Raw genomic sequence first — 11,275 nt, forward strand, 5'->3', positions numbered from 1 at the left:
AATGCTTGATACATGAAGAATAGTCTAAGACACACGTGGTTCTTTTAAAAAGCAGATACAAATCCCATGCAGGAACTTCTTACAAAAGTTTGTAGCACTGATATAATGTACTACAAATTTAATTTTTCATATTTGTATCATATACAATATTTTATGTACCAGCTCAATTTAGCTTCTAGCAATGCTTTCCATGCCTCTAAAATTTGTTCAGAACTTCTGTTTAAAACCATTGCCAGGGGTCATTTACGTTCTCTACCTTTCCTAGTCATACTTCCCAAATCTCGTGCAGTCATCTTGTTTCATGGGCACCTCTCCTAATCTTTCTCCAAATTTCTTAACACTACTCTTCCACCTCTCTTGTGTGTGTATATGTGTGTATATATATATATATACATACACATACACAAATATTTCAAAGGATTTTTCTTAAAGCATCTGTAAGTTTACCTTTTTAACATTAAAAATTGTGGAATACCCTATAAACCTTTTTACTATCACTAATTAATTTCTTTCATTTCCTCTTGAGCTTTTATGATTTTTTTTCTTGAGGTATGTGTTTTTTTCTTGACTACAAAGTTCTTTGCAGGAGGTTTGCAGAACACCCAGGCATGGCAATAACGCTCACAATGCACAAGGAAGCAGACATTCAAAACTATTTTTGTATTTGGGACTATACCTTAAAAATATCAAGTTTGTGAGAAAAATACATTCCTTTGACAAGAGCAATGATCAATCAATTCTAAACCAAGTAATTTTCCCAGCTGGAGAATGAAGGAGTCTGAATATTATTTAGGTGCAATATGCTATATCTGATATAAAAGATCAGTACTTACAAATATTACAAAAGGTAGTGTATTAAACAATAGCAGTAAGGATATCTAGGTGCCTTGACTATTACTTTTACAGAATTTTTGTGGTTTTCCATCAGTAAGAGGCCTACCCTCACAACTCACAGGTAAGGAAGCTTCTATTCTACAGAAGCATAAAAATACTATGGGCATCAAGAAGGCCTATGCTGGAGCCAACAAATAAACCCAGAATTTCTGAGTCCTTATCCCTTGTCCAAATTACAAGACTACTATGAATCATTCTGGATTAGGGCTATCATCAGAGAAGCACAGAATGCCAGAATCAAATGAAAAACATTATAAATATATCTGAATTCAACATTTCAGTATAATGAAATATTTTATATATTTCCTGAGGCACATGCATAAAAAATCCAAAACCCAGATTTTTCATAAGATTAAAAGCTAAATTTTACATTATACAATTTTTATAGACTTTGATGAACTACTGAGTTGGTGCTTTCTACACCCAAGTATTCCAATTGGCATTCTATGACTAGGTTGTATAGTCAATGCTTTGATTTAAAAAAAGGGGGGGGGGGGAAAGGTACAGTATGAAAATTTGGAGTGCTTTTCAGAATAGAACGACACTAAAAATTCTCCAGACTTTTTAGTGAAACTCTTCACTAAAATTAACTTCATCTCCACTCCACTTCATCTCCACTTTATCTCTCATTTCTGCACTACAAATACTTCAAATACTTTTTGGAGAAATGTTTTCAGGTTTGGCCAAGAGAAGAAAACAAGATCAAATTTCTTCTGTTTTGTCAGAGTCAGGAAGTTAATGCCACTGTTCAAACAACTTGGAAGAGAAGCACAAGAACTAACGAATGGATTTACAGCACATAGCAGATATACAGCTGCAGAGAGACTGTACAGGCAAAGAGGGGTAATCACACCATCTCATATAACTAAGTGCAGATTCCTTTTGAAAAAGAAATTATATTTTTTTATTGAGAGAGATTGATGCTGTGATAACCTTCTGCTATTACTGAACATTGTTTTTACAGGATTTGACAAACAAGGAGGATTTTGTTAGAATCCCTCCTCTTTGTTTATGGCACCTTCACATTTGATTATAAAAACTTGCACATATAGAAACATGAAAAGTATTTCTTAGAGAATGAGGTAGCAAGGCTCTTTGTAGCTTTACACAATAGCATTCCTAACTTATTAAAGGCATAATAGGTTTTTATAAAACCCGAAAAGCAAGCAAGCAAATGATACATTTGGTGGCTTAGGAGTGAGATGAATATCACTGCCTGTGCCTAAAGTGAGTCCACTGAATTCTGTGAAGTTCCTTTAGTGCTGGTCACCCAATGCACAGTGAGCTGGGTGTGTAACGAGGCATCCTTGTGCCCCACATCCTGGTACACTTGCTTCTCCTTTGGAAGGAAACTTGGGCTCTCTGGTATGGACAATCACAGTGCCAGGACAGCACTGACTCCTCTAGAGCTCACTATTTCAAGATGTGGAAGCAGCCAGAGAAATCACTCTATCCTTATTTTAGCACAGCCAAATGGATTCTGTTCCTAAACACAAATGCTGTGCATAATGTATATTGCATCAGAATGATTGCAATATCACAATCCTATTGAAATAGATTATCTCTAGTGGAAAAGCAATGCACTAAATTTAGCTTTTTAATACTCTGCTATGTAAATCCTAACCAGGGAAAAATGACATACTGAAAAGGTGGTTTTACAGGATGTGTTGTGCCTTCTGTAAATTTTTAGGAACCTTTGAAATTAAATGAATAATGACTTGTATCTAGAGCAATAGTACACACACAACGTATATGTGAAATAGAAACTTTTAGCCTTTTTAGTTTAGATGCTGGAGTAATTATGCACTGATTCACTAAAAACCCCTCTCTTTTCATAAGCAGAACCAGTCCCCATACATACAACCCACTGAAAAGAAAAAAACATACTGCACCCTGACTTCATTCTCCGTCCTCCCAACTGCTTTATAACCTCAGGAGTTGTTGTCTTGGTATTTTTTTTTGCTTTTAATTATCAAATTTTTCAATTACACTCTCCAACTTTCTTCTTCCTGAGTACAAACACACTGTGCACACACAAACCTGAACCCTGAATAAGGCCTTTTTAGAAATTTGCCTTCTGGTGTTCAAACAGTTAGATACTGAAACTTCACTTTGTCTCTTAATGCAAGAAAACACTAAAGGGCATGACTTCAAACATTAGGAACTAGATACCATTTTCTTTTCCTCAGCAGTTCCAATTACCTCATTAATATTTTCTTTTCATGCTACAGAGAATATACTTTGGAACATCTGTTTGTTGAGCTGGGTATCAGTGAATCACAATTGGCTACTAATAGCTGCAACAAAGAAAATTATGGGAAGATTGTTTCTAAAGCACAAATGTTTGCAGTTGCTGTTTTCCAGCAGCGAATATGCTTTTGGAAAAAAGAAATAAACATTAAGAAGGGAAGCACTGTGGTCTCCCCGCTGTCAGTATCACATATTCCATGAATGGGAGCATCATTTTGTTACTGTGTAGCTAAACAACTGCTTAAGTGATCGATAAAGACCATTATCTTAAATCATAGCATGAATTCCCAATATCATACATAAAATCAATAAAACATACAAAGAAAAGGACTGAAATTTTCCACTAAAACATAGCCTGCTGCTTTGGAAAATAATATTTAGTAGGTTGGATTTTTTTTTGTTTTACTAATTATGAGCTCTGTGGCAGTTTATTCTGCAGTAAATCTGCTGGTGTGAGATTAAACCTGTTATTGAACAGAGTTTTGAATCTACTGCAAGGCACTCATCACTGCTGGAGAGTGAACATTGCTGTTATCTCATTTAAAAGTTGGCCAGCAAAGCAGCCCATTTGTTTAAAATGCAATTAAGCTGGTGTCTTGAAGAGAAATTAGCAAGGAGTACTTCATTCTGGAGGCATAAGAGGTCTGTCCATAGACACATTAATCCTGTGATTTGGGACACCACTATGATTTGGGACTGTGTTCCAATAGGATGTGCAGTACACACAAGCACAAAAAAGAAAAGCTGTTCATTTAGATGGGTCAGCTTTTCTTCCACAAGCTCCTAAGATCTTCCCTAATTCATGCATCTTGCATGCACTTGCTACAGGAAAAAATGTTATTTTCTATTGCTGCCAAATTGAAATTATTGAGCATTTAGCAGTTCACAGATCACTAGATTAGGTTAAAGAGCAAGTTTAAGCCTATTCTTTAGAAACCTAGAGAAAGATTATTTCAGTTATGGTAAATATTCCAGCGTTATTTGATTTCTAAAACTTTGATTAATATTATATGTTAAAAATGAGTTAATTATAACAGGTAGAAAAAAGCTAGAAATGAAAAAAAATCTGCTGTTTATCTGCAGCACTTCAGAAAGCAAACTGTGACATAAAGACTCTACACTTTTTTGAAATAACAAATATTTTAGAAGTCTGCAAAGTGGAATAGTGAAGGACACATTCTTCTCTGGAGGAACTTGACCAAAGTCAAATGTCAAGTTCAGTCTGTACAGAAGTCAGCAGTGTTATAGCAAAGCAGCTTTTTTCCTACTGATCTGTGTAACATGAGAGGACAGCCCCACTTTGAAGAAAAGAAAACAAAGGCAGGTGCATTTTCAAATGCTGTGTGTCTAAATGTGCACCCAATTCTTTCACAGAAACAGTAGAGAAGTGTCCACTTCTGGGTTCACACTACAGGGTCTGTCTCTACCTACTTGGATGTTCCTGTGATTTTATAGGAAATATATAGTAATCCAGAAAAATGATGAATTAGAACATTTTTTATGTAATTTCTCTCACTTTGTCAATCATTGTAAAGCAAAAAGCATTTTTGGCCAGAATATCTTCAAAGGTAAGCAATATTCTGTTCTTTGTTTTACTGGAAACATCTGGGCCATTTCAAATCCAGGACTGTGGCATAAAAGCAGTATTTTTATCATTCTGCTCTTCCACCAGTATAAACAGAGTTTCAAGAGAAGGGATTCTGTATGCTGTGAGCTTTGTGGCAGCTCCTTATGACAACTGCATCCTCCTCAGACAAAAAAAAAGAAGTCTGCTGGCCAGAATCTACATTTGGTTTTTGTTCTCTGCATTGCTCCATAGGGTTAATGAGTGACACAGACCTGAGCATGGCTGATGTTTATTTTATATTGCTTTGATTCCACAATCTCATATAAAAACTTCATATAGTATTTTCAATCAGGTAAGAGCAGTGGGATGCTGCTAGCAGAATCCAGTTAAAAGTTGCTGCTACTGTGGACAGAAATTATTTTTTAAATTGCCAATTCAAAATAAACTCAATGATCTATTATTAGTTTCTGATACCCCTCTGTGATCTGGCTTCAGAAAAAATTGATGAAGAAACTGGATCAGCAGTTTTTTGATCATTGCCATTCATTCCCCTGAGGTCATAGAGCTTAAATATGAGCACAGGAACATCTGAAGCACAGCAGCCCCTTATAGCATGTGCAAACTGTCCTGAGCAGTGCTTTTCAAGTAAGTGCTGATTGGCAAATACCCAACACCAACAAAGGAGCAGTGTGCTACTGGGATTTAAGCAATCTTTCCACAAAATCAAATGTCTGAAAGAAATGAATATCAGAACATAGTCTTTGGCTGTCTCATGATTTTGTCTTGCTGCTTCTGAACTCAATGAGACTGAGGAACAAGCCCTGAGAGAGAAAGAGCACCAACACTTCTGACCATCGTTGCAAACTAACACTGGATGCAAGCTGACTGAATTTTTAACACTCCATACTTTCTTGTACTTAGAAGAGCTCCTGTTGGGACACTTCAAAGATTTCAAAAGGTAGGAAAGACTCAGGAGAAGGCTATACCCTTTCTGTGGAGCCTGCATAGAAGCCACTCAGCACAAGGCAGCTCTGTGGTTTTAAACACTAGACTTAAATTCTACTTACAAGCAAAAATTAGTCTGTAGTGGCAGTGAGAAAAGATGTGGAATCAAAGCTTCCTCACCTCAGAAAACAACTGTTCTGTATCTGCCAAGGGCACTTTCAGCCCCAGCTGCATTTAGTTCAAAGACAAAAGAGTCCGCAGCTGGGGCTCAAATCGAAAATGATACTTTCAAATGACACTGGAGGCTTTAGGTCCCCAAGGTTTTTATTCGTTTAAATGAATAAATAAACAATAACAAAACAGAAAAGAAAAAATCTTTCACTCTTTTCCTTCTAGTTTTCCCTTGGACATACTAATTCAGCTAGTCTGAAAAAGCAAATAAGCTCCAGCACCATGTATAGAGGCTGGAACCTTCATTAGTTAATCAGATCCTTCCCATTTTTGTATTCTGTTATTACAATGCTTTTACTGATTTCTATAACCTTTCATTTTGGACACAATTAGTGTAATCACACTTCCCACAATTTGGAGATGATTTCTTGCTAGCAAACTGCTACATATAGTGATGTGCTTCCTATTTCTGGCTTGATTCCTCAGCAGCCAACAGAAATGGGAGTTTGAAGTTAAGTCAATTTCTTTTTAATTATCTTTTCTTTCTTTCTAATTATCCTTTGATCACAGATAAGAGGAACAAATTACAAGAGTTTTTTCATTATCCTCAAAAGCTGATGATGTCTGCACGTCTCATATAACATTGGTGATGCTTATTGTTTCTGCAAGATGCCTTAACGTTTTCGAAGGAAAGCATGTATGTTACACTAGTACAAGATAACTTTGAAGAAAACACACAACTAACAAGATCATGAAGCCAACTATATCCATGAAATGACTGATTGATTTTTTTATTAGATACAAGGCAGGAAAAAACCTATGTTCAGTCCTTGATGCCCCATGCAAACAAGCTTAATGTGAAAGTTAAATATTTCAAAGTTACTCTGGAGAAAGCAGAAACATTCTTATCCAAATGCCCCAGCTTCAAGTTTATAACGGAGTAAGTCACCACCTCACTAGAGTAGCACATCTCTACAATATTTTTCTAGATTTCGTCTAGCATCTCCAACAAGCCAAGCAATTTGGCATCTACTTTTGCCTTTGGGAGACTATTTCACAATCTAATAGATCTCATTGTCAGGAAAATTTCTGCACTGCCAAGTCGTTCCCAAGAGTGCCACTTTTATTTAAGGGAGGGGAACTGATTCTGGCAATGGTGTAGTGGCTCCTCTGATATTTTGAGTTAGTGGGTGCAAGTAGCCAAACACCATCTGGTACCCAGCTGGTACAGTATATTTAGAGGCACCTAAAATCTTTCCAACCCTCCCTGGCTCATCTTTGCTTTTGGAATCAGCTTCTTAATCATTTTTAATCATTGTATTGTTTTGCTATCTGGAAAATTCCTTTGTATGTATACAATTATTGGAAGGAAGAATTTAATTATAGTTCAGAGACTATTATTATGAACAAAGCAGTGAGGCAGGTTTTTTTCCCTCCACTTCAGTTTAATTATCTTTAACAAGTTTTAATTGTGTATCTTTTTTCAGTTTACAGCATACAAAGTGTCTCATGAGATGAACAAATCTGTGAAAGTGGGGCAAGGTTAGTGGCCACATTTGTACATAAACATGAGCAGCAGTAGATCTTTTATTATATTTATATATTATTATTTTATATTTGCAATAAAAACATGAAAAGGGGATTCTATATGGCAGATTTAGCAGATAAATACTTTTAAATATTCAGAAAGCATGCTTCAAAGACATGCTTTTGAAACTGACTGTATACAGTAAATTATTTTGTCTATGATTAGACTTAAGAAAAAGGTAGACAAGTTAGAGTGATAGCTTTTAAATGTACAAGGTGGTTAATGACTGTCTTATTATAGCTCCAAAGGCAGTCCTTCACAGAGCAAACCCTTATTTAATATTTTTCTCAAGACTCAGTACAGTGAAAAACGTATTTAGTCTGTGGCACACTCCTGCAAAGTAAAAACACAACCTATTCTTTATGACCTGATTCCAAATCCCACCGAAGTGAATGGCAGTCTTTGCACTGACATTAGACCCCAATGCATAGCTAAATATTTTACAATATCATAATAAAAATTGCAGTAGGAGTCAGGGTAGAGCAGGGATCTGATGCAAATCTTCAGTAAACTCATTGGAGCGATAGATCATGTAAAAGTAAATGTGTGCTCTGTGCATTTGCTATTTAAGTCACTGAGTTTTGCCTCAGAATTTAAGAAAAAGGATGTGGGGCATCCTCAGCTGGTTTCACCAAGGCAGAGAGGTAAAATCTTTCGTAACAAAAATAAATTATCTGTTCCAGGGAATATAGGAAAGCAATATGGGCTCCACCATCTTCAAGATGTGAAATGAATGTGCAAAATTAAGATCAGTCACTACTGAGAAAAAAGCTTATTTCCCTATATGAAATCATATAACACAAAAAATTGAAGCACACAAGGAAAATAAGATCTCATCTTTTGCAGTAAACATCTTCACAGCAGAAAGTAACTTGCAATGGCTGGGAGCAAACAAATGCAATTCTCCACAAAACTGCCTCTGTAAAGGACATTTAGAGCAAATATTTTCATCCCATCTGTGAAACTAGCATACAATAATAAAATTTTAAAAATCTGATTAAAAGAGAAATAGTAATTTTTTATCACTTTTTAACACTAAAATCCGAATTCCTTTCTCTGCCCTGGCCAAGTAATAATCCTTAACATGCAAGCTTTTCCCTTTGGAAGAACTTCCCATGGCCATATTTATACCTGTATATTGTCTGCTATATTAGAAGAAATCTAAAGGATTTGTTAGCTTCAAAAAATGCTTCTGAGGGAGTTATGGGAATCATCTACTGATGTTCCTTCAGATATTTTATCTAGAGCAGAAGACATTCTGTCCTAAATGACAGTGCATACTGCCCTGGCAGTTTACAGAATCTGCTTTTCTCATGTTTTTTTCCTGACCCATTTCTATTAAAGAGAGAGTAGCTGAGGACTTATGCACTTTCCCCTCTCTGTTCATTTTACAGCCTCAAATCTGTCACTCAATAGGAATGTTTACTGTGTCATTCACTATGCTCAAAAAAAAAAAGATAAGAGAGGCCAATATTTGAAAAAATATGTAGGCCTTCAATCTATAATGCTTTATTAGACTTTCTTTTAAGTACTCCATAACAAAGAAGCTATTATTTGAAAGCAAGAACTTCTGATACATCAAACATTTCAACCATACCAAATGTCTCGGTCAGTCAATCAAATCAATCAATCAATTTAATAAATAAAATTCCTTGTGTCTGTTACAAAACTGACAGTAGAAGAAGAGTGGGAAAGGAAACAGCATTTTGGGACTGGATTTACATATCTCTAACTGATTTTTTCAGCTGGTACCAATAGTTTTGGTTTTGCAAGAATAAAGCCAAATATAAAAATTAAAAATGCCTCCATGTTGTCAAGTAAGTTTCCAAAGAATATAGGCCAAAACTGTTCTGACTGGGTGCAGAACATAGAACAATAAAGCAAATTAACTCCTACAGAAATAAGTTGGGTATTAGTTGAGTAAGACATTTTCTGTTTATTCATCATAAAGATTATTTGGGTTTGTGGCAGATAAGGCTGTTCTAAAGAAAGAGGCCATAATGAATATGATTCATCATTTAATGACTGCCTAATCCTTAGCCTTTAATACTCCATACCATCATCTACACACTAGACAGATGTTATTTATAATGCCAAGCAGGAAGACTGAATATCTGCTTACAGGAAAGCAGTTCATCAAGCCTTCAAAGAAGCAGCCAAATGCTAAAGCATCGTAACTGTCCTGCTTCTTCTTGAGAAACTGTATTTTGAAATCACCAAAACTTAACCTGTGGTTCCAGATGACACTTACTTAGGCACAGAAGCTAAACTTTCTAATTGATACTTGCATCATCTTTGGAACTGTTTGAGAAGTTAATTCTGAAATTTCCTTTACTATTCAGGCACTAAATATGCACATATTAAATAATTAATTTCACTGCCCAACAACTTCTTTTCAGTAATGAAGAAAGGGTATTACATTCATCTGGAGACCTTAGCACCATCAAAAAGAAATCAAGATTTAGTCAGTTATAAGTCAGGTGGTTGAGCACTTCCACTGCTTACTTTTAAAGAGCTCAGCAGGGAAATTAGACATGGGCATCACAATAGTTTCAAAATTGGCTTATCTCTGGTTTTCTCCTTCATTGTCTGTACATGAGATTTAGCATGAATAACAATAGAAAGGTGTTGAGTTTCCATTTTGTCACCATCATGGCAGCAGTCACTTAAAACAGTAGAGTGTTTTGAGTCTGGAAATCAGCACCATCTGCACAGATCCATAGGAAAGGCAGCATGGTCAGCATGGCTGGTATCAACAGCTGAAGTTCACTTATATGTGTGAATCTCGTGGAATTCTAGGAACACTGGTAATTTCATATTTGTAATTTATATTTCATATAGCAATTTACTCTGAGATGAAACCTAAACTTTTTCTAAAGATACTGTATCAGAATTGTCTCTTTAGAATGGCATTCCAGGCACAATCAGCAATCCACACATAATGCTACTTTCTGAGCCTGACAGATAGACATTATTCAATCTTGTTTAAACAGGAAGACCCATACATGCAATAAATATTCTGAGCAAGAATGTTTTCCTAAGCAACCAACACGATTTTTCTTTAATCTGAAACAGATCTATATTGAAAACCTATGAGTATGTAATGTGTGTGAAAACCAACAGGTTGCTGACATACCAAATTCTCAAATATAAAGCTCTTGGAATATACACACAGTAATAGTGACAAAACAGTAATAGTCTTACACTTGTTTTCATGCACAACATCCACTAATGACAGTGTATGTTAGAATCTAGTATAAACCAGATGCATAAACCTTGGAAGCAATCACCTGAAATTCTGTCTATACTTGAAAATTAGGAGCTACTCTGCATTAACTCTTTTTATTGATCCAGTAAATTCTGAGTCAGATGATGTGGAGAATTTTCCATTTACATTCACAATCTCTGGCCCAGAAAAATAGATTCAGGCTGTACTCATTCCATATTCAGCATCTAACTGATGAGTTTCTATTTAATCATTCTTTTACTCTAGCAAATAATTGTACTATATTTTTTCTTAGAATGTATTCAGGAAGGATTGAATCCACAAAAATCATATAAGCATCTTAACCCTAAAAATTGTTGGTAACTTGAGAGCTACTTATAAAAAGACCAAGAATCCAGAAAAATATCAGAGATAATCCAGAAAGAGTGTTACAACTCCACAGTGGCACTGAAATGAGATGACAGCAAATATGCATAAGTGAGTATGGCTCTTCTTAAAGAATTAAACCATTAACTCCAGATCATCAAGTAATGACAACTACTCACCTGTTGCAGCAAGAAATACGTGAGTGGCATATCGATTGCAGCAAGTTTCCTCTCACAAATAGAGAGCAGGGAAGGGAACAAATGAACAA

This window comes from Sturnus vulgaris, chromosome 9 (assembly GCF_052056855.1).
Source record: "Sturnus vulgaris isolate bStuVul1 chromosome 9, bStuVul1.hap1, whole genome shotgun sequence".
NCBI lineage: Eukaryota > Metazoa > Chordata > Aves > Passeriformes > Sturnidae > Sturnus > Sturnus vulgaris.